General features: G+C 46.4%; 1 protein-coding gene across 8 annotated transcripts in view; it reads right to left on the bottom strand.

The window, feature by feature from the left end:
* PDE1C (phosphodiesterase 1C) overlaps positions 1-25,187 on the bottom strand; it is a 364,388-nt gene that overhangs the window by 122,835 nt on the left and 216,366 nt on the right. The window lies entirely within an intron of this gene.

Here is a 25,187-nt window from a genome sequence, read left to right as displayed (position 1 = left end):
AGAGAGCCTGGGGATGGGTATTTTTATCTGTCCCCTCTGCACCGAGCCCTGGGTGGGGTGGGGAGGGCCCTCAGTTAGCAACTGCTTCTTTGTTTGCTCTAGTCCTGGGGACTCAGGAGTGCCAGCGCCTCTGGCTTTCAGGGCTAGGGGATTTGGGGACCCCTGGCAGCAGCCTTGAAAGCTGGTGTGCTAGAGGGGTGGTCTAAACCCTTCCCTCCTCAGAGAAAAGCTGGGATTTGAGTGGGGGGGGCTCCCCCTTGATTACATGGCGCTGTGCTGGTGGTGGGTTTCTGGTGAGGGCGTCTCAGCCTTTACTGCCCGATTCCGTGCGGGTATCTTCTCAGTCATCTGATGGGTGGGAGTGAGCCCGCTAGTTTCTGGATTGCTTTCAGAGGAAACTGTTTTTTTGTGTAGCTGTATATATTTGCTGTTGGGAGGAGCTTCAGGAGCTGCCTATGTCCCCATCTTGGCCCTGGGGCCGAGTTTGATTTCCTTCCTTGGTGAAAGGTTCTTCATTCCTCAGTGGAATCAACAGAAGTAATGCTGCTTCTATTAGTAATAATTATAATATTTAACTATTTAAATAATAAGTATTTGTTGAATATTTCTTTTGTATCAGGCACTATGCCAGGCATTTGATATATAGTCACTCATTTAATCCTCACACCTACATGAGATACACATTATTAATACCCATCGTATAGGTGAGAAAATTGGAAGTAAGAGATGTTAAGAAATAATTTGCAGAAGTTGCACAGCTAAGTGGTAGAGCTGCAGTCTGAATTCTGCCAGCCTCCAAAGTTCACCTCTTGACCTCTTAGTCACATGACTGGGATGTTCCCGTGAGACCCCATAAAGTGAAGAATGAAAAACAAGTCTGTGTTGATCATCTTTAACTTTTTTCAAATTCCTTCTTGTGTGATATCCTTGGCTCCTCCCATACTTCAGATTATTTTAGGTAGACCCTAACCATCTTAGCAAAATGCTCTGGAAACTCCATTGAAATTGATCTTTTAATATATAAAATCTCATTGCCCAGAGCAAGAATTCTCTCTGGTATTACAGCCAGATTTTGCTTATAATGTAACAGTCTCTCTCTTTTTTTTTTTAGCTATCATTTGCATAGTGATACAGTTTTAATAGAGTTTTAATTCTAAATTTATATTCCAAAAATGTCAATCTGGAGGCGGTAACGCTACTAACTTGCCTTTAAGCTTATTTTGTGTAACTACGTCTGAGTGTTTATTTTCTTTAAGCAGCCTATTTTAGAGGTGAAGTGTATTCCAAAGGCTTTAATCTAAGCACAGGCTGTCATCAAACTTCCCCGGCATAGCTTTCTCATACAGGGAACCAAATCACATGGGGGTGTTTGAAACAAAGGAGGAAATAACAAAGTGATTTGGGTGGACCAAATGTTTGAACTGCATCCTGTTTATGGGACATTTTCACAACTGTATAGGCTGACAGCTATGCTTAGAGAAACAATTAAAGAAGCAAAATTATTCATGCAGTGGGTTATAACAAAATGGAAAAAAGGATGTTAACCTTCAAGATAAGGTGAGGAGTTAAGCCCTGGCAGGGTGGCTCACTTGGTTGGAGCATCATCCTGTGCACCAGAAGGTTAAGGGTTCGATTTCCAGTCGGGGTGCATACAGTAGTCAGCTGATCAATGCTCATCTCTGACATCTATGTTTTTTTCTCTCTCTCTCTGTCTGCCCCCTTCCTCTCTCTCTAAAATCAATTTTAAAAAGTGAGGATTTTTTAAAAGATTTTATTTATTTATGTTTAGAAAGGGAATGGAGGGAAGGAGAGAGAGAGAGAGAAACATCAATGTGTGGTTGCTGGGGGTCATGGCCTGCAACCTAGGCATGTGCCCTGACTGGGAATCGAACCTGCGACACTTTGGTTCACAGTCCAAGTTCAATCCACTGAGCTACGCCAGCCAGGGCGAAAGTGAGGATTTTTAAAAAGTAAGGAGTCAAAAATGAGTTTTAGGAAAGAATTCATTACAAAGTCCTTGAAAGAATAAAAAGAGACAACAATTTATGGCTACTGGAAAAGTGGGTCCTCCGTTGCCAAACTGGAAGCCTCTGTCTTTCTTTCTGTGCCCCCCTCTCTCTCTCTATAAAGATGCTCCTGTCAACTTGGGTGCATTTTCATCAAATCTGGGAAGCTTTGACTAAACACAGACCAGTGACATATGCCGAACTGACCTGGAGGAGGAGGTGCTACTCAGTGCAGCTGACGCTGAAGCACAGTGGGGAGCTCCCTGCAACACTCATCAGGAGTCTCCACACGCAGAACGCCTACAGAGAGCTTCGCCGCGAACCCCAGATCAATAACTCCAGTGGCAGATGTTCTGAAGAGCCCTTCCGGTTTTAGATGGGGCTGCTTCTCCCCTGAGCCACACGGCACGATTCGGGCACAATGGCTGGACGCTAACATGGTTTGGAGGACCTTCAAAGACTATGGCTGCCCAAGTCCCAGCCAGACGAATTAAATTGGAATTTCCGGGGGTGGAGGAGAGACAGGTGGACAAGGGGCTCCAAGGCACCAGGTGATTCTCCAAGGCACCAGGTGAGTTGAGAACCACTGGCTCAGAATGAGGAGCAGCCAGAATTGATTCAGTAATGGTCTATGCTTCCCCTCCAAGTAACATGGAAGAGGTTAGCGGGCATTACAGAATATCAACATGGCACTTTGCCTATAAATAATTGAAAATATTTTATGTCAACTGTCTACGTCTGTGTCTCACAGTCTATTTATTACAAGAAGCTTAGACACTGAAAAGTTAGAAACCTGCAGGGAGTCAGAAGTAGGACTTGGCCAAGTGAGGTTCACCCAAGCCCGGTGTTTACACTGGGAGTATCTCTTAGTAGTATTAGTACAAGAGCCCTGACCTCTGAAGGTGAACTTTTTCCCATTACACAGAGGGTCCCTTTACTAGGTAGTCCAGTTTTAAGCCAACAGAAACCTGAGTTTTGAAATCTGACTGTGACCGTTTCTCTCACCATGGCTAAAACAGTTTGCTTGGGGTGCTTTCCGCAGAGGAAGGCAATACAGAGTTTCCCCCACGCAAGTAGAGGGGCTCATTTTAATTGCAGTAAAGCAGAGCGGAAGTTTCCTCTGAGCTGACAGGCATTTCCTATCCCTCCCACACAACCAGCTTTGGGTTCCAACCTCAGGAACAGAAGGGAGTCGCCTGTCGCCTGCAGGCATATGACCGGCACGGATAAACCCCTGCCTTGCAGCATTCGGAGCTTTGATCAACAAATCAATGAGAGCCACAGGCACCTGGTGTGTGTACAGAGCCTTCTCACCACCCCCTGTGGCCCAGCAGCTGCTCCTTCCTCTGGGGACCCGTGTTCACAAGCAGGCAGAGTCCAGAAGAAGGATGCTGCTGTGGTGTGGACTCAGATGCTTCTCCCATTCCTCAAGAAAATGGGCACGGCCCTGGCCAGGTGGCTCAGGCGGTTGCAGCATCGTCCTGCACAACAAAAGGTTGCAGGTTCAATCCCCAGTCATGGCTCATACCTAGGTTGTGGGTTCAAACCCTGGTTGGGGCACATAGGGGAGGCAACCGATCCATATATCTCTTTCACATCAATGTTTCTCTCTCTCTCTAAAGTCAATAAACATATAGGGTGAGAATAAAAAAAAAACAAATGAGCAGTGGTCCATACTCTGTTCTGCTGCTGGAACCAACTAGAAAGTCCAAGCATCACACTTTCCCCAGGGGGAAAATATTGGCACCTGTGAAGACATGTTCCTATTGTTAAAATAATTTTAGGCCCCAAAAGAATGAAGTTCAAACACAGGACCATCGGCAGAAAATGAGAAGAGTCTTGGACTCCTAAAACTATTTCATATCCCAATGGTATACGTTTTAAAGTAAAATTTATTCGAATTCTATTTGCCAGTGAGCTGACACACACTCACCTAATGCCACAACATTAAACAGGAAGGAGGGATGACTGAAACGGCGATGTGAGTGAGAATCACACCTTTTTGAGATGCAAAAAGAAGATGGAACCTCAGTGGTCAATCGTCCACTACTGAACAACGAACCAAAGAGCTTTCGCAGCAGAGTAGAAAAAGCAGTCCTAATTCAGACATCAGTGTGAAATTCCCCTATAGGCGGCTCCATGAGCCGAATTTACAGAAATGACCCATAGAAAATTTATTCATAGGCTTGAAGCAGCTCTCTTCGAACACACATTTCTGTGTGTGTGTGTGTGTGTGTGTGAGAGAGAGAGAGAGAGAGAGATTTATTACTCTCCAGGTGTCTACCAGGAGACTCTGTGTCCTTATATCTTCTGGTTGCCACAGGCTAAGACACCTTCAAAGGTGGGACCCCTGATTTACAAACAGCTTTCAGAGCATGAAAAAGAAAAGATGCTGTATTTGACACCTATCTCTGCTGGGAGAGTTACACCAACATCAAAAGTGATTCCGTTTTTTAAAACATACCTATTAGAATCAAATGTTTATGCTATACATCGCTAAGACTGTTAGCCTTAGCACATTAACAGCATTTTTGTTGTTAAGGATAACGTAGCAATTAATGTTCCCCTGTCCCTTACTCCAGCGGCACCTTTCTGTGCAACACATTCACTTTATGCTCACAGCACAACCTCTTTGAAACAGAAGATTTGTGACGAAAAAAAATCTCCAGCAAAAATAATGAGCACAACCGATAAAACGTCACCCTACCTTATGTGATCTCATAGCAGACGGGTTTATATGGCAAAACTGTCTGGACTCTGTCTCATAATCTAAAAACTAATAGTAAAAATATCCCAAAGTTTTCTCACTTGTGGTCCAGGGGAGGGCAAGCGATTTTTCCTTAGGTGCCATTCTCTTAAGAGCCAGGGTGTGACCAGAACTCCTGCTAACAGTGACTCACAGGCCTTGGTGCTCTCCGGGTGACGGAGGGCGGGGTTTGCCTTCCGCTCTCTGTAGGATCTCCCTGGGCCAGAACACATGGAGGCCTAGTTCTACGAGAAATAAAGTCCGCAAGTACTGGATTCCCTTTCCAATAACACTAACACTTGATTTCAGGGGGAGGAAAGTGAGTAATTATGTCCATTTCATCTTCTAAATGCAATAATAATACTGCATTTTCATACTAAAAATCTCATTTCTGGAACATACATCTAAGGATAAACATGTCAAGTTAATGGATTTGTCTTATCATATAATCTTTCCTTATGACAAAGGAAACGCAAATTCAAATGCCTTCTCTAGTAAGAGCCAGTGGATAAAGGTCTCGCCTACACACGGGCCTATGAATTCTAAAATGTCAAGACATTGAAACAGTGAAGGGAGGGCAACCTGCTGCACGGAAGGGAATTTCACATACACAAAACCCTTTTGTTTAATGGAAATCAATACTTTAAAAACGCAGCTGGCTGACAGCCCTGGGCATTCTCCGTTTCCTTAACAAACCCAGTGAGTCACCTCGGCTCTGCCCCTTGCCAGAGCCCCACTTCCTCCGCCACAGACCTTCCCTCCCACCAGCTTCAGGGCGCCCAGTCCCCTCTGGGTCCTCCTCTTCACTCTGAAGTCGGTTCCCCTGAAAGGAAAACCTACAAATCAGCTCTCAGGACAAATGAAAAGCCAGCAATGCCAAGGTCAGAGAAAGGTTCCAATGATAGGAGGGCACATTCAATCAATCATTCATTCATTCATTCACAAATCCCCATTCTGTGGCAGATCCAGCACTAGGCCCTAGAGACAGACAGAACAACAAATATGACCTAGTCGCCTTGTCTCAAGGTGTTTAAAATCTTGTCGGAATGAGTAAAAGAAATTAAAGTTAAGGCATATGTGCTAAGAGCAGTCTAAATAAAATGATAGGGTTGTTCCAAGAAGAAGGCACTGGGATTCTTTGTACTGAAGCTTCAGGGCCTCTGGGGCCTCCCATGTATCAGGGCTCAACAGACAACCAGCGGGGAGGAAGGACGATTCTAGCAGTAACAGCAGCTTCTGTACTGTTCATCACAATGAGCACGGGTTGGTGGGAGGAGGGGACAGCAGGGCCTATTACCCTCACGTCTCACGTTTGATAGACAGGAGGGGGCTTCACCCGCTTCCCACGGGGAACAGAGGAGAGAATACCTTCCATGTGACGTGGGCAGCAACCTCCGCCCAGCCTTCGACCGTTTCCCCATTCCCCACTCCCACGGTGACCACATGTTCCACATCAAAGAATCAGGCATGGCCTGATTAAAAACTGGATATATGTCTATAAAGACTTCTAGAGACTGAAGACGGAATCACATATGGCTAGATAACTTGAAAAACAGTCTTTACTAACTCGGGAACAGCCTGAAACACTCGTTGCATGTGTTGGGACGGAGAGAAACAAGTTTTACCACGCTTGAATTATGCTGATGCTGGTGCTACAAAAGCCAGTTAGAAGAACTATTTCTGCCAATTGCTGACAAAAGCTCAAGTTTTCTTTCCTACAGATTTTAAAGAAAAGGCTCACAGAAAGGAAACTAAATATGCTCTAACAAACCACACCTATGGCACCCTGATTCTACTGCTTCCAAGAGAGAAGAGAAAAACTCTAGAAAGTGACACCCCCTCATTTACCCCAAACTTACAGGCATGAGAAACACACGTGTGCAGGCACACAGACAGGACAAGAGAGTCCCCCGTTAGGTTCAGGTGCTACACGTCATGAAAGTGACGGCAACAAGCAAGACATTTAGAGATTCGTGGACACTATTCACTCACACTTTGCACACAAGTGTAAAAACTTCACTTCTTGGGTCTAACAGCGCATAGCAGATTAGGAACCAGGAATTAGAAAGTAAGAGAAAAACGACTTTGTTATGTACATGAACAGTGCCGGTACATAGTATATGCACTACAGATATTTGTGAATGAATGAGAAAATGAGTCGAATAGCCGTGTAATATGCAATGTACTAAAAGCTTATCAAAAGACATCCACAAGCTATAATGGGAGAAAGCGCTTACAATCATATACCTGATCAGGGGTTAATATCCAGAATATATAGAGAACTCCTACAATTCAAGAACAACAGAAGAAAACCCAAATAACTCAATTTAAAAATGAGCAAAAGATTTTGAATTTCTCCAAAGAAGTTACAGAAATGGCCAATAAACATAGTAATGGATGCTTAACATCACTAATCATAAGATAGATGGAAATCCAAACCATAATGAGTTATTACCTCATGCCTATTAGGATGGCTACTATCAAAAAATAAAAACAAAAAATAATGATAAGCGTTGGTAAGGACGTGATCAAACTGTAACCCTTCTGGACTGTGGAGATATTTGCACAACTGTGTCCACAGCAGCATTATTCACAATAGCCAAGAATGGAAGCAACTTAAATGTCCATTGAAAACAGAAGAACAAGATGTGGTATATACTTACCATGGAGCGTTATTCAGCCTCAAAAAGGCCAACAGGTACATGAAAAGATGCTCAACATCACTAGTCGTTAGGAAAATGCAAAGTAAACCTACAATGAGACATCACCTATACCTGTTACAATGGCCATGGTCACGATGACAAGAGATTATAAAGGCTGGTAGGGATGTGGAGAGAAGGGGACCCTGTGTGCTGTTGGTGGCATTGTAAACAGTATGGAGTTGCCTCAAAAAATTAAAAATGTAACTACAATACCATATGATCCAGCAATTCCACATCTAAGAATATATTCAAAGGAAACAAAAACAATAACTCAAAAGGTATCTGCACCCCCGCAATAACAGCAATATTATTTAGCATTGTAGTCAAGACATGGAAACAGCCTACGTGCTCATCAACGAATGAATGGATAGGGAAGCTGTGGTACATGTATACAATGGAATATTATTCAGCCACGAAAAATCAGGATGTCCTACCATTTGTGACATCATGGATGGATCTTGAAGGCATTATGCCAAGTAAAATAAGTCAGAGAAAAGACAAATGCTCTATGGTCTAACTTATATGTTGAATCTAAAATGATAACAATATAAAAACACAAAGTCAGAGAAAAAGAGATCAGACTACTCATGGTTACCAGAGACAGAGGGGATTAGAAGAAGGTGATCAAAAGATACAAACTTCTCGTTATAAGATGAATAAGGACTACGGGTGCACTATACAACATGATGACTACAGTTGCCACTGCCATATAATATGTAAGAAAGGTGTTAAGAGAGTAAATTCTAAGAGTTCTCATCACAAAGGAAAATTTTTTTTTCTTTTTTTCTTTCTTTTCTCTTTATTGCATCTAGATGAGATGATGGATGTTAGCTAAACCTATTGTGGTAATCATTTTGCAATATATGTAAACCGAACCTTCATGCTGTGCTCCTTAAACTTATACAGTAATGTATGTCAATTAACCTCTCAATAAAACTGAGGGTGGGGGGAGGGAGAGAAATCCTACCCCATGCTACAACATGGATGAACATGGAGGACATCATGCTAAGTGAAATAAACAAGTCACAAAAAGACATATATTGTCTGAGTCTATTTATATAAGATTTTTAAAGGAGTCAAATTTGCCCTGGTCAGTGTGGCTCAGTTGGTTGGAGCATCATCCTGTAAACAACAGATCGTGGGTTCGATCTCTGGTCCAGGAGGGTAGGGTCCCTAGTCTGGCACTTATGGGAGGAGGCAGATTGATGTTTCTCTTTCACATTGATGCTTCTCTCCCTTCCTCTCTGCCTTCCTCTCTCTCTAAAAGCAATGAAAAAAATGTCCTCACGTGAGGATAAAAAAAAAACAAAATAACAAATAAGGCAGTCAAATTCACAGAGGGAGAAAGTAGAATGGCGGTTGCCGAGGCCTGCCAGGAAGCTGAAAATAAGGAGTCGGTGTTTAACGGGCCCAGAGTTTCAGTTTTGCGGGGTGAAAAAGTTTTAGTTGTCCGTCACACAACAATGTGAATATAATTAATGCTTACTATATACTTAATAATGGTTAAAATGGTAACATTTGTTACATGCTCCCTTCTATAATTAAAAATCTTTTTCAGAAAACACCCAGAACAATTTACTGCCATTATAGATTTTTACACACACCGACTATGCTCACTACTATTTGCCAATATTCATGACACCACCCGTTAGGAAACTCACATTTCATTCAGCATCTTATGCTTCACATGGAACATGAGCCAGTGCTTTCAAGACTGTCCAACACAAAAGAGTTTTTGCAAGTGGCGTCTGCCAGAGCAAATTTCAGTTGTTCGTAAAATTCATTAATATGTGGCACTCCACTCCCAGACAATGCAAGATAAAGTGTTTCTCTATTTTGAAAAAAAAAAAAACTGCTTTATTTACAGAGGTGTTTTGCACTCAGTTAAAATAAATCCCTTTATGATGAAGAGAAAGCCCTTTTTTGCCCTGAATCATCCAGACCAGAGATCTATATTGATTGAGCCCCATGGCACATTCCGTATCATGTAGATACAATCTAACACCTATTGTAGGGCTTGCAAACACTTTTGAAATTCTCGCAAGAGTGTCATTTTGGAAGACGGATCCATTTTTTGATTCAACAGCAGTTATTAATCTAGTATCCCAGAAAAAATCGGTAGGCATTGAACACACCTAAAATTAGCCCGTAAAAAAGTCTAAAACGTATAGTTTCCAAAACTATTCACTAACTTTGGTAAACACAAATACGCACTTTGTGGCTTTGGTCTTGTTAAACATCTCAAAAAAGGGCTGGCCATTTAGGTAAAATGAGGATCAACAGACCAAATGACTTAAAGCCAGAATCAGGTATAGCAGATATAATATTTAGTCTTAGAACACTCTGTTTTTAATATGTTCTGTACCATAATCACTGGCCTCTATCTCATTAATGCCAAAACATTGGCAAAAGCTTACCATGAAGCTTTATAAAAATCTACTTTGGGTCATCTTTATACATCATAATTAGCTCTGGATGCAAATAAGTATTCCATAATTTAAAATTTTTGCTGACTGAATAATTGAGTGGCTTATTTTATAGGCCTCAGTGACACAGTGGCCAATGGGATCTCTCTAACCTTAATCACGGTCACGTGCACTGTGGGGACAGCATCACTGTGCAGGCCTCGGCCTCCACAGCACCAGCACCAGCACCGAAGCATCTTTAGCTCCGAGTGGCGTGCTCCATGCACCACACAGGGCAATGCAGCGCGTAATCCAGTCCTTTGGGAGAGTCCTAATAAACAAGCCCAAGCACCTGCGGACGTTTTCATTCGAAATTATTACTCTAGCAGTCTGGGGACAAAACTATTTAGGTGATGAGGCTACTTTTTAGTTTTTCAAGGCGCACACACACAGAGGAAAGAAAGTAGCTAGAGCATTTATAGCCCTGCACCCACATACCGACGGGATGGGGCTGCATTCTGAGAAGTGTGTCGTTGGGCCATTGTATCATTGTGCGAACATCAGAGAGTGCACTCACATAACCCTGGACGGTATAGCCTGCTACACGTCTAGTATACAGCATATACCACCATCGTACATGAGGTGCATCTCTGATGCAAACGATGTCACGTGGCATGTGACTGTACCCCAATACTAAGGTATGTGTCACCAACACGATTAGACAATGAGGTAACAACTTCACTCAGTTTCCACAGTTGATACCCACTGACAGTTTAACAGGAGTTGAAAGGAAAACAAGCATTAATGGTAAACCCTTGCTTTGTTCTTAATACTTAGTGATGTGACCTTTGATATTTAGTAGTATGATCACTAGATCGCCATCATGCCAGTAACACAGAAGAGCCACTGGCAAGTATCTGATATGAGACAGACATGAAGTCAGTCTCAGAGCTGAGAAAAAAAACAAAAAAAATTCAGGGGAAAGAATTGATGAGAGGGATGGAGAGCGTCGATAAAGATTTCAAAGAACGGCTTCAGAACATGCAAGAACAGTGCTCATTCCACTTGACTCGCTGGGCCAGAGAATGGTAATTATCTCCTCCTGACCAAATAGACTAGGGCCATATGACAGAAACAGGCCAAAATAACAGGAAAGAGAGAGGAGGTAAAACACGACAGAGCTACGTGACGTAGGTCAGTGCACGAGGAAAAGGAGTCACCCAGAAAAATAAAAAGGATTGGCAGCTCTCAAAGGACAGTCCGCTCAGGACCAGTTGAGAGTCACACAGAGGAGGCAGGCTCGCTGTCCCCAGCACAGGGGGAAGGCTGTGTCACCTGTCATCGTGCAGAGACGTGCAACATAGAAGCTGTGAAACTGGGAGATTTCCCGCAACCTGGGGGTCGTAAATGGGGAAAACGTCAGACCACTGGTGTCCAGCTCTGGCTGTACCTTTGAACCACCTGAGCGACTTTAAAAATACCCAGGTCCCACCTGGAAAGGCCAATTCATTTGACTGAGGTTGGATCTGCATGTAGAAATTATTTTCCAGCTTCCAGGTGATTGTAATACCTAGCCAGCGCTGACAACCATAATCTTCACTCCAACTGTTTGATAGAAAAGAAGCCACAGCCCAAGAGAGCCTGGAATTCATCTTCTCCAGCAATTGTCTGACTTCTTTCTCCTTAGGGTATCTCTAAGCATCTGTCGATACTATAGGTCAGGGGCAGGCAACAGGCGGGGAAGCCAGAGGCCTTGCTTCGAGGCCTGGCTCTCCTCCAGCCCCGCGGACAAGCCCTCCGTGCTGTACAGGTGAAGGGGAGGGTTGGGCGGCCCCATAAACCCTTCTGCAGAGCCCCGAGGCCATTTCCTTGCTAAAGTAGCTCCCTGCAAAGTGCCTCCTCGTCTTTGTCCTTGTTGCTGTGAAAGTCTCCTCACGATCGGCAGGCTCACGCCACCAGCACCTGGGCCTCGCCATCCGTCAGTGGGTACCCGCTCCTTCCTCTGCACCCAGGCTGTTCGTGGGTGCGAAGGAGGCTCTTCCTTCTCCGTTTCAGAGACTCACATCCACGAGAGGGCTTCCTCCAACATCTGGTTTTCACTGGGAAATCGCACTCCCAGATACGGGCCAGGGCACCACCTTTCCTAAGCTCTCCAGTAACGTTTGCCTTTGGAAATAAGTCAAGGCAGAAAACAAGCTAAATGACATTTTTAATATTAAGTCGCTACGGAAACTCTACACGTGGGGTCTTCCTGATGGATCCGCTTTCTCATAAAATTCTGATCTGTAGAGATACTTTCTGTTCTCAAAACTCCAGGCCCTGAGATGCATCAGCAAGGTTGCGCGAGAGCAGGGTCAGCAAACCATGGCTCAGGTGGAATCCAGTGCGCTCAACTGTGTTTGAAAATTGAGTTTTACTTTAACACAGTCCCACGGACTCCTTGGCATACTGTCCATGAGTGCTTCCACACCACAGCAGCAGAGTCAAGTGACTGTGACAGAGGCCGTCTGGCTCATAAAGCCTAAGATATGCGCTACCTGGCCCTCCAGAGACCATGTTTGCCGACCCCACCACTAGAGGGCGTGGCTGAGGAATGTTGCCATCGGACACCTAGGCTGGCACCTCAGGGGACCCTGTCCCATTGTCTGTCACACAGGTTTGCCCTCTATACTCGGATGAGCCTCTGACTCTGGGGAGATTTCTCACTGATGTCTCAACATGGGATGGAACCGGTCAAAAAGAAATGTTTACAAATCTGTTTCTTCTAAGCATTAGCCCTTAAGAAACAGAAAAATCGGGGGTTGGTGACTGGCTGAGCACATAAATATGTCCCACCTTCCACCTAAAATCCTGGGAATTAATTAAAAATGTACTTTTAAGTGTGTAACACATCCTGGCAAACCAAGAAAAGGTTCCAGGGTGAGACAGAGTTTGGGGAAAGATCATAAACAGACAGGATCCGTTGATTCAACGCAAAACCAGAAAGAAACCCTATCCCAAAACACACAGAGGCAAGAACTGCTTATAAAGCAGAAACATCTGGGAAAGCCAAACTCAAGGTCAACCGAGGCAGGACAGAGAAGCCCTGGGGTGTTGTGTGTGAGGCTGACTCACTAGGGAACGGGATTTGGAGTCCTCGCCCCTTCATTCCTCACGGACCATTTCTCTCCACAGACCACCTCTCCAGGAATTCTCAGATTCGCCCTGACCAGTGTGGCTCAGTGGGTTGGGTGTAGCCCCTCAAACCGAGAGATCGCCAGATGGATTCCCGGTCAGGGCACATGCCTAGGTTGCAGGTTCGGTCCCCAGTTGGGGTGCATACGAGAGGGAACTGATGGATGTTTCTCTCTCACATCGATGTTTCTCTCCCTCTCTCCCTCCCTTCCCCTCTCTGTAAAGATAAACAAATAAAAGATTTAAAAAAATAATTCTCAGATTAGCAAAAATAATGAATCTAAGAAAGATGTGGACTGTAACAGACAAAGCAGAGGGAGAAAAAAAAGCCTAGAGAAGAGGTACGAGTTTCTGCAAGGAGGGAAGAAGACAGCCCTGGAGGCATGGCTGTGGCCCTGTGGGTGGGGGGCTCGGCTTGTCAAAGCAACGTCTTTGCTCTGGCAAAGTGCTTCTCCCAGAATGCACCGGGCGGACCGACTGGGAAGGATGTAGCTGCCCCTGGGGGCACGTCTATGCAGGAGACTGATACTGGGCTTGAGGAGAACTTAGGCATAAGCAGTCAGCAAACCACTGTCCTTCTTTCTTCCTGGTCCGTATCTGTCCACTCCAGTCCTTGAGCTCCTCATCTGTGAAGGGGTGAAAAGTGTTCCTCCCCTTTCTTCAAGAACTGATCCGCAGCCTCTCCGAATGAGAGCTTTGTGAACCAGCACCCTCTCCAGAGAAAGGGCTGTTAACCATGACAAGTAGGTTTCATCTCTGGGCAGCTCCAAGGTCGACAGACATTCACGGAGCTCCTGCTCTGCTCCCCGCCCTCTGCCTGGCCCGAGAGAAGCACAGAGGACTGACGCGCAGTCTCAGCCCAGGTGTCCCGTGTTCTCTGGGGTATCTCCTGCTGTTGGTCCACCCCTACCCTGCAAGCAGCTGCGGTCCCCACTGTCTGTGCGAGTCCCACATTTCCATGCTCGCTGGTGGATCGCTGGACACTCTGGGTGGCTTGGCCTGAGGTCACTGTCACCCTTCTGTATCTGACCTGAGAGCTGACACGTGGCTCTGAGCCTCCATTTCAAATGATAAATGGGACCCAGCAATCCAAGGGCCCTGAAAGACATGAGGCTTAAAGGAAGGTGAGCAGTCACTGGTCAGCACGATCATCCTGGGCACCACTGGTTTAGCAAACACCCCGTGTCGGGGACAGTGGATCTCTATGTTCTGTCACGACCCCCTTCTGAGGGAGGTACCATCACCCCCACTTCACAGGGAACAAAGTGGGGGCTGCAGGGGTGTGGGGTTACTGCCCCGAGATCCTCCTCATAAGTAGCAGAGACAGGACTTGACTGTACGTCCATCTTCCTTCAAATCTCTGCCTTTCCGCTGCCTCCTTCCGGCCCTGCTGCCCGCCCCGCCCCGGGACGTGCGGTTGCCTGCGCTCTGCCGTCTCCTCTGAAACTCTCCCAGGAAAGTGCGGGCTTGCTGCCTGAGACGGAAGCGGACACAGCCATGGGGAGAGCAGACCGGAGAGGCCCGCTCCGGGTTCCCCGGAGAGATTTCCCAGTTCTCCGGTGCACCGTGGGCGTGCTGACGCATGCTCTCTGGGCTGGGACGCAATGTGTGCACAAGCTAGAAGTGGAGACAAGGATGGAGCTCTAAGGAACATGCAAATGGCCCCGTGTGGCTGGTCCCAAGAGTCCGAGGAGAGGGAGGGGAGGGGCCGGGCAGGAGAAACTGCAGGACAAAGCATCTGGGGACCCTACAGAACCCAGGGAGTTGGACGCCCTGGGACTCTCAGAAGAGGGACCGTGACTCAGAGCTTCCCAGAAGGGCAACAAGGCCCGTGTCCAGGGCCCTGCGCAGGGTCAGGTCCCGTGTGCTCCCTCCCCGGTCCTCCTCTACTGGGCTCTGACTCCAGGAAGACACTGGGGATGACAAGACGAATGTAACCCAGTCACTCTCTGGCACAGGTGAGTCCAGAATGTCCCCTCGCTGGGACTTCTTCCTCCAGCCCCATAGAGCCACCAACTCATTCCCCCACTTGCCCTCTCTCTGGGTCCCTTTGCCCTGGCCATCCCACCTCTTACTAGAAGATTCCGTGCACACATCTGCCACCTCACATGCCCCCACACGAGTTCAGGGTTCATCTCAAATAGGAACTGAATTCCAGTGAAGGCCCCATTCATGCCTATGACAGATAATAAGCAAAATACCAATCTTCTAAGTGGAAACAAGGATACTCAAAACACTAAACAGCCACTACCTCAGCTGTCCACCCAAGCACAGAGCAGTGTCCCAAGCACAAGACTACCATAATATTCTACTGGGGAATAGAGGGGATCTGAACTCTGGCTACCTTGAAGTTTGGAAACCAGGTCCAACATGGCACTGTGAACATACTGAATATAAAACTAAAAAGCAGCGATGATGGGAAAACAAAGATGACGGGAGACAGCCAAGAGGAGCCCCTCCACTGCGGGACGCGAAGCCGCTGACTCTGAGGAGCTGAGGGATGGAGCAGACCTGCCCCCAGCACTGTCTCCATCCTAGGGTCAAGTCCATGAGCACCAGCTCATCTTCCTGCAGAAGACACTGGTACAAATTCCAACATTACAGAACTCGCAGAGGTGGTGCTGGAGGATGACAGAAAAGATCTTTTAGCTGAAGCCACAGGAGGAATTTCTTTGGACAGCCCAGGAGGGGAAGCTGTCTTTTTCCTCTGTACCCACTCCTGTCATCCCAACAACATTCCTTCCTCCCAGAATTGAATCAAAGGGTGCATTTGCTCATGAGAGCTTGGACAGATCCAGGGAGGAGGCATGGAATGACGTGAACACTTTAAATTAATATGTAAACATCAAGGACTTGGGTACCCTCCCGGCACCCCCTTCTGTCATCATTCTTAATCAAAGTCCTTCAGACATTTGTGGCGGGGAGCAACTGTTAGGGAATCTGACTTCAAATTCTTTAGCAGCCTGGGCACATCTCTCGCTGTCTCAGGTCAAGGAGTTTGTCCTCTGTAATCTTGTGATGATAAATGTGAGCTTCTCGGAGTTCACAGGCTGGTCAAGTAAGATGATGCATGAAAGTGCTCTGAAAACTCTTCATCACAGCTCACTGGTATTCTGCGTGATTTTGTTCGATAGAATCATGCAGTAAGTACTGTTGATGCTTAAAACATGTAAAGCTAAGATGTACAGAACAAGGAATTAGTCTTCTAGCAACACTGTGAAACAGATACCTACTCATGCGAATACAGAGAAGGGAGGGAGATTCCCTTCCGGGGCTTTCTTTGGACACGCCCCTCTAGAGACAGCTAAACTCTTCCAAAGATCGGAGGAAAGGACGGCCCATTTTTGCCTTCAAGCACAGCCCAAAGTCCCCTCCCTAAGAGCCCCGAGTGTGACCAGACTAGTTGATGAGTCTCGGATACCTCCTCTGAAAGCTGAGGGTGGGGAACGTGAGCTGTATCAAGTGTTGCGTTTTGTGTCAATCCGAATCCTAACTCCTGCAGACTTTTCTGGGACAGGGTCAGTTTCTGGGTTGCTAGCTCCCAATTTACATCCTTAAACCAGCCTTGCATCAGAGCCCAGTTCCCTCACGCTGCCTGGAGTAGCCCCAGAAGACAGTGTGTTTGTTCCAAGTTATGACTCTCAGTAACTCATGGACCTGGCAGGGTGATGTCGAAGCCGCTGGAACTCCCAGAGGAAATACACCCTAGAAGCGGCCCGAACTGGAATTGATAGGAAGGGGCACCAGGATGAATGCACGCTGCCCTTTGTCTCATGGGTAATAAATGACGCTGTGCCAGCAGAAAGTGATGCAAAACAGGAGACAGATTGGAGACAGCAACTCCTGGTCATTCTTCCTGGAGGCCGCTCATTGGGAGAGGAGAGGGATGGCCGCTCTCGGGGGGGGGGGGGGGCAGCGATAAGGAAGCACGGTCTTGCCTGGATTAAACCTACTGTGACGGCCGACTGCTGTCCTTAGGTCATGTTCAACGTGGAAAGCAACACAGCCTGTGCTGTCCCCATTTCAATTTCATGCAGTTGTGCTGATCCTCACATGTGATAATAAAGATTTCTTCATTCACTCGGGGCAGTTTCCTGCTCATGAGGCTAAGTCTTGTTCCTGTCACACACACACACACACACGCTGTTTAAAAACACTGTTTTTTGTTATTGTTGTTTATTGTTGACACAGAAAAACATCACGCTTTTTGTGTATACAATTGGGTGAGTTTAGACACATGCATAACCCTATGAAACCCTATCTCAATAAGACTGTTATAAAAAAATAAAATAAAGACACATGTATAATAAAGCAAAAAACAATACCCTTTGGACAATTATAGGAACGAGGTGTCAATAATGCTGAAACATACACTTGGCCATGACTGGTGGGGAATGAACAGCTGTAGCCATGGAAACAGGCCGAGACCAGGCCCTCATATAAAGGAAATCCCTGACGCCTGAAAGCACGCAGACCCTGACGCTAGGTGTGCAGCCTGGCTAGACCAGCCCTGAAAGAGACCTTGTCCTTCAGCAGTCGGCAGACCTCGGAGCTTCGGAGTACAGGGTGCATGTGCAAGAGCTACAAATGCAGGAAAGCACACCGCCAGATTAGTCCCAGATAAGGCAACCAGTAAGAGCCGTGTGCAAATGAGCGATCTCCCAGCACTAGAAGGATCTACAAAGCCTCTCCCAGGGAGGCTCAGAACCCAAGATGTCGCCTCTGCCCTGCACCCACTGCTCGCCAGGCATCGGAGGTGAGAAGCCTTCAGGAAGTGGTTTCCAAGGGAAGTCTCCTTCAGCAAAAAGCTGTATTGAGTATTGATTCTATATTTATATACTAGGAATGAGATGCATAAAGAAAATGTATATATGCACAGAGAAAATATACATATAGACAATTCTGTATCTATATAAGTACAGACACATAAATATATGCACATAGATACAGATAAATCTATACACAAAGAGAGATTAATTGTAAGAAATTGGGTTCATTTAATTGTAGACTTTGGCAAGGCCGGAATTTGCTCAGTAGGGTAGCGGGTTGGACAGCAGGGAAGAGTTAACACTGGAGCTCAAGGTCAAAGGCAATCTGCTGGCAGAATTGCCTTCCCCCGCCCCCCCCCCCCACCCCACCCCGCCGAAACCAGCATTTTTTTCTACTAAGGCCTTCAAAACCGATTGGGTCAACTGATTAGATGAAGTCCACCCGTAGTATGAAGGGCAATCTGCTTTACTCAAAGTCTACTGATTTAAATGTTTAGTCACATGGAAATAAATAATACTTTCACGAAAGTATCCAGAATAACGTTTGACCAAATATCTGGGTTTCGTGGCCCAGCCAAGCTGACACATAAAATTAACCATCACATGTGTTCAAGTTACATTTGAATGAAAGCTATGATTTACCTCTGTTAAAAAAAAAAGAAAGAAAGAAAGAAAGAACTTTTAAGAACTGGCAGGGCTTTGAAGCCAACTTAGCCAGGACTTTTTCATTTCCACAGGCATCACTGCACTGGTCCAAAGTCAGCTGGGCCTTCACCAGACTCAGTTCATCAATGGAAAAGCCCCCAGTTGCCCACCACTGCTAAGCAAAGCACCCCAAAGATCATTTCACTGAACTCTGCTATCTGTCACACACATAGGGTCGCCAATAGCAAATATTCCCATCGTCCCTATGCTGAATGAAACAGCTTTCAGGAATTTAATTCAGCATTCCCTCAAGGTCCCGACTGAACATCTGTTGCAGTCAAGTCCTTGCAGCGGATCCACACGAAGGAAATTCCTCCCGCAGCTGCCAGTGTAACCGCAGAGACAGGACACATCGCCTCCTTCCACACACATCCTTAAGGGGGCGCCAAGTCCAGACACGAGGTGTGTCTACCTGGAAAGCTGCATTGTACTCTCCCACCGGCCTAGAGAGCATGCGGGGCAGTGTAGAGGTGATGGTGGGAACACGTGCTGGGGAATGTTGAGCGAGTCACCTCTATTTTCAGGGTCACAGCAGAGACCAAGAGGCTAAACCCAGCACGAGCCAAATCTGCCATGAGGCCCCATCCAACCCCTGAAACACGGCTGGGCCTCAGCCACGACTTCCTCTCTGGACCTTTTTAACCACCCAGTTCACCAGGCCTGTACGTGACATCTCTTCACATGCTGACGTAAAAACACATTCCCATTTCTCTAGAGATGCCAGTGTCAGGGACTCATTTGCGAACTCCTCCCTCATGGAAACGATTATGTGTGCTTCGGGGCTGACTAATAGGAACTCGCTCATTTGGGAAACACAGATCGGTATCTCGGCGGATTGGCAACCGGGAAAAGGAGACATAAACGATAAACTCTGCAGAGACACATTCAGCTTCCCTTCAATCAGCGGTTTCGATGTTGGCTGAAGGAAAGATCATCTGAAGTTTAAAAGCAATTATTTAAAGGGACAGTTGAATTTTATTCTATTACTATCACTCAGAAATAATTCACTCCTTTCCATTCACTGAGCTCCAGATATGTCCTCCAGCTCAATCCTCTGCTGTCATCGGTGAGTAACACTCACCAATACGAGGCCTAGGAGGCTCAAGAAGGGCCCACTGGAGCAGCCAGTGGCTTCTCCCCAAGACGCCCGCCCCCTCCCCTCCCCCACAGTGCACAGGTGTCGCTGGGAGGTGGGCCCCCAGCCAAGGGCTGCGTTTCCCAACCTTCTGGCCCCTACAAGAGGCCACGGCACCAGTTCTTGAGTGTAAGTGACGTGTGTCATTTCAGGACCAAGAATAAGGAGCTACTGTCCCTTCTTCACTCTTTTTCTCCCTTCTCCAGTTGAATGCAAAGATTTCAGAGGCTGTGCCACAAAACAGAAAGAGTCTGGGTCCCCAAGTCACCAGCTGAAAGGCCGGGCACCCACTGACCGGGGACAGGAGAGCAAGAAGTCAGTTTCAGTGACGCTAAGCCGCTCGGAGCCTGGTGTTTGTCACGGCAGCTCCTGTTCGTGCTGATTCGTCCAGGTTGCTGTTCCGGTGTTCTGCTGCACAGCGTTTCATTTCGATGTGTCTTTGAATGGACCTACTGCTCTATAATTAACAGTTGCATTCTCTGATCTACTTCTGGCTCTTACGCACTGTGACGATTGCCAAGAACTTGTCCCTCTGGCTTACAGAAATAGTTCTCTATCTACTCTCTTCTCCGTTTATCTGTAGCAGCTTGGAAGTCCTTAGCACAGAGTTGTGGAGTGGTGTGTAGATGTAAGCGGGAATGTCAATTCTGGGCAACCCTGGGCGAATTCTCGACTTCCACTGAGCTTCAGTTTCCTCCACTGCAAAAGGACACTAACACACTTTCCCTCGGCTTTGACAGCTCATTCTCTTATCTCAACATGGGAAGAGAGAACTTTGCACTCAGTCCCAAATAGTTCACACGTATCATTCTGCACTCTCCGAGTCGCTGCCCCAGCAGCCCACACAGCAGTGCTGGTACTAAGCACTCTTGTTTTACCTGACAGGTTTTTTTCCTACCAGATAAGAAGAACATCTGGCAGCAATCACTGTGTGATCGGATGCAGGGCAGTTTGTCTCGACAAGCCTCTCCGCCCCCGGCTTGGATGACGTGACATGCGACTGGACGAGGCCGCTCACTTGTCGGTTATGATTTATCACACCGCGACTCACCGCACCCATTTCATTAAACCCTTCCCACTGAAACAGACCCCACGGACCCCCAGGGCCACTGTTTTTCCTCCTCCCTATTCCAGCTGTTAAGGAAATAGGGCTCAAGTTTTACCTTCACTGGGCAAGCTATTTGCCCTCAAATCAAAACAAAATGCTAAGACCATCGGTTAAAAAGGAACTAATCTAACAAAGTCAAAAAGCTTTGTCTTTGGTAGGCAATTTCCAGAAAAAGAGGTCAAAGTCACAAATACCCTAGTGCCCAAAATGGGGTGGGTCAGTATGAAGTAATTGATGAACAGTCTTAACATTGAAATATCGCCCATTCCCCATAAATGGCTGCAGGGCTCCAGATTGGACATTTAAGCTGTCGAAGTACATATTCGGGCACTTGGAGACTATTACCAGATGGCATCCTGTCCATCTGTCTTACTTTAAAAGTAGAGAAACGAGGCCCCAGAAAGTGAAGTCACTTTCTGTGGTCACTGAAGGGACGCACTCATGTACCACGCAACAGCCAAGCGGTTCCCGTGGCCCAGCATCCGGTCACTCTGGTGTCAGAGGCTCGCTGCAGAACTCTCTTTCTGTCTTCCCTGTCTTCCCTTGGAGGAACACAGGCTGTGCTAGGACCTCCAGGGACATGCAGACCTGGCTTAAGCTGAATGACCTCAGTCCCGCCACTGTCCCTCTCTGAGGCTCAGTGTCCTCAGCAGTCAACTGGGATGAGCAACAGTGCCCACGCCGAGGGCTGTGGTGGGGAGCCGACACTGGGCGTGGCCTCCGGAGTGTCCCTGAGGTCTGGGTGCAGAGTGAGAGGACAAGAGGAAGTGACTCAGCATTTGGGAACCGTGCCACCGCCGGCAAACTTAAACTGGTGTTCTGTAAGATCTAATAAGAGACTTCCCCCTTCTCCTAACAGCTCTGTCATTTTTTTGAAATGGGAAACGGTGGCCACATTAGGACAGTTTTCATGTGGCGGGGCGCACTCTGGGTGTTCCCTTCTGGCCAAGAAGCCTGTTTCACATCCTAGGTACCACTTTGTTGCTGCTGGCGGAGGTGGGGCTGCGGGCAGGCCAGGTAGGAAACGTCATCTGGTCAAAACCACCGAGCAGTAAACCGTGACCTGATGCGCTTTATAATTTTGAACAAACTGCCATCCAAGCGCTACACAATTCTGAAGACTCACTGGGCTTTATTAAAAGCACAGTTTCCGATCTCACGTTTGGGCCACACGGAATGCCGAGTGTGCCAGAGAGCCCTAGGCCTGCCCCTCGCTGCAGAGTTCTCGACCTAGGACGGACAGAGGGATGAGATTAAACGCCTTTTCGGATTTACAGTGGTCTTAAAGTGAACATTGTCCAAACAATGTTTCTTATTCAGACATCTGCCCGGCAAATCGCCTTTCCCTCCTGCTAGAGCCAAGCAAGCCACGTAACACAGACCACAGAGGCCTGACCTCGGTCTCCCCGTTCAGGGTCACGTGTTTTTCCAGGTCTCCCTCATCTACCCAAACAGGCCTCCACCCAACATCTGTAATCGCTTCCTTTAAAAATTACAGTCACTTTTAAATGTAGCTTAGCTTTTGTAAACTCGTGTTTCAGGCAGAGAGGTACATCTGACACATGTGGTCAAGATATTGCTGAGGAACTATCCATAAACTGATTTGTTTTTCTTTTGGTAAACTGAGCAGCAGTAAGAGTGCAAAAGAGAGTGCTCGTTATTTATTGAAACTCTGTGACTAAGTCCTTGGCAAAGTTCCCCTTTACAGTCTAACCGTCCATCCCTGACTTATCTGTTTCATGACTGCCCGTCTTCGCATGCCGAGCGTCTGCAGAGAGCCCCTGCCGCCGCAGCTGGCAGAGAGCAGCCACGCGGTGCGCGGTCTCACCGGTCTGACGGTCTCGCTGCAGCTTCAGGAGCTCCACCAAATGTCTCGCTGGGTGTCCCAGGCACACCCTGTAAAACCGTGTGTAAGCGTGTGGCCTTGGAATAATGTGGGCATTTCGTTCTCTCTCAGATCACAGGTGATTCCAGGGAATTTTTGAATTCTCCCAAAGCCTTTGGGTTGGGCGGACTAGCGCAGAGGAGTTCGCCTGGGAAATCAACGTCCAGGTTTCTGTGTGTCATTCACCCCAGAGGTACCCTGCCTGCAGCCGACGCTTCCTGCCACTTCTTCTTCCCATCACTCCTTCCCCCGCATGGACCCTCAGTGGGGGGGAGATGCAAACACAGGACAGAACGGGGGTCCTCAATGCCTACTTGGATCAAGGCACCAGAACCACCGCCATCTGTTTTATTGACAGATACATTGCTAGCTTTCTTACTTATAGGCCATAATTGTTTATTTATAAAACATAATGCATTCAAATAGCTTTGATCATTTTTATACTAACAGTAATGTAAAGATAACTCAATCCAGAGGGGAAAAATGAACGCTTGAAGACTTATGGTCACAGGAAACTGAAAATAAATACAGTTTAATTAATATTTGTGTTGTATTTTTCAGGACACCAAGATCAAGAATAGATGCTGAAACACAGATAATATTCTCCTGGAGAAGTGGAATAAAAATAAGTTTCCAAATGCTGAAGAAAAACTTCTTCCTGCTGTTTTCTTTTTTTAAAGACGGTATTAGGTATCAAATCCAATGAAATACTTCTGTTGCAGGCGCATTCAGGAGTGATATAAGAGTTTCACTGTAAATTATCCATAATTGCAATACACCACCACAACACAACTTTCAACCTACTAAAACTGAAATAGTAACTTTACAGCAGAGAAATCCGGAGGGCACTCTCGGCCAGTTGATCAGGTTTAACAGACCAACAATGGGCCGATGTGTCCCCGCCCCTCCCCCCCCCATGTGTCCTGTCATCGTGAGAAGGACACACCCTCACCGCTGGGACATTCCTGCCAAAGATGCACAACCTGAGTCTGATCATGAGGAAATTTCTGCCAAACCCAAAGTGAGGTTTGTAGTATTTCCTCAAAAATCACTAGTCTTGACTCTTCCAGGTCATAAAGTTCAAGGAAGATGGAGGAACTGTTTGGGATTCGTGCAACAGGAGACCCTAGACTAGAGGAAAAGGCCAAGCGTGAAGACAGGCGGTAACATTTGAACACAAGACTGTAAGAGGGTAATATCCGATTGGTTTAACTTCCTGAGTTGATGACGGTTCTGTGATCATGTTGGAACATGTCCCTGTTCACTGGAAACGCACCCTGAAGTGTGTGAGGGGAAGAGAGTGCCCAACTCCCCGATGGTGCAGAGGAAAAACTTAGAGAGAGCTAGAAAGCCAGACACACAGGTGGAAAGACAGGTCGATAATGAATGAGGAGGCAGCACTGGCAAAATATCCCTAATATTGACAACTAATGAGTCTGGTAAAGGGGATATGGGAGCCCTTCGTCCTGCTCTTGCAGTTCCCCTTCCGCCTGCGGTGACTTCCAAATCAGAAGCAAATACAGGCTACACAGCAAACGAAAACATGGAATGTCCACACGATTTTCCAAAATCTTATCAGGCGTGTCAGTCAAAATGTTGCGAAGTGCTGCGAATTCTGGATTGCTTCTTCCTTTCTCTCCCCCGAGTCCTTGTCAATGACACAACTTCCACCCTCCTGAGCTCCTCCTGCTCAGGCGTTCCAGCAACACGGTGTGCGAGCTCAATTTTATCGCCTCCTTTCTCAGCTGTGTCTAGCGAGCTGACGCTGTCTGTCTTCCGCCCTCTTAAGAAACAGTAAAGAAAGTGTCGCTTTCTAGTCGGTAAGCATAAACTGCTTTGCCTGGAGAAGCAACGAACTAATTAACTTTAAAGACGAATGATCTACAATTAATCTAGCTGAGTTTACAGTGTCAGCATATGCAAAACAAACCCCTTCCAGTAGAAAACAAAATGTATCTAAAACTCTTCACTACCATTAAATCACTTTTATCTATAGCCTGTATATATGATATTTCAGCTACATTATATATTATACACAATGCATACACACTTGCCTGTTTAATTGAATTTAGATTATATGACTAAAGTTACTCTGTATATATTCAATATTCGGTAAACTATATAAGAAATAATATTAAAGTTTCTCTTTAAAAGGAATGAAGTGGTTCTAAATGAGTATTTCATGTTTGTTTGATACATGGTCTCAGGGTATAAAAGACACATGCGCTCCCTTGTCCCACTCTGTTCTTCTGAGGAAAACAGCAAATAATGCCATGCGACAGACAAGAACCCTGGGGAAAACTGGGACAGGGGACCTGTCCTGTATAAAACCACAGGTAGGGAAGCTGGCCAATTAAACTGAGAAATTAGCCCTCCCAGCTGCCCATCCATATATAGTTCTACGTGGGTCATGCTGGAATCTGCTGGAATTTCCCCATGTATAAACATGTCTACGTGTACATGCATGTTACATAATATTGCATATGTACATGAATATATTAAACACATACATCACTTCCCCGAAACTCAGGCAAAAAACAACACCAATAAAA

This window comes from Phyllostomus hastatus, unplaced genomic scaffold, assembly GCF_019186645.2.
Source record: "Phyllostomus hastatus isolate PE091 unplaced genomic scaffold, TTU_PhHast_1.1 phas_scaffold_78, whole genome shotgun sequence".
Taxonomy (NCBI): domain Eukaryota; kingdom Metazoa; phylum Chordata; class Mammalia; order Chiroptera; family Phyllostomidae; genus Phyllostomus; species Phyllostomus hastatus.
This window is presented reverse-complemented; position numbering and strand designations above follow the sequence as displayed.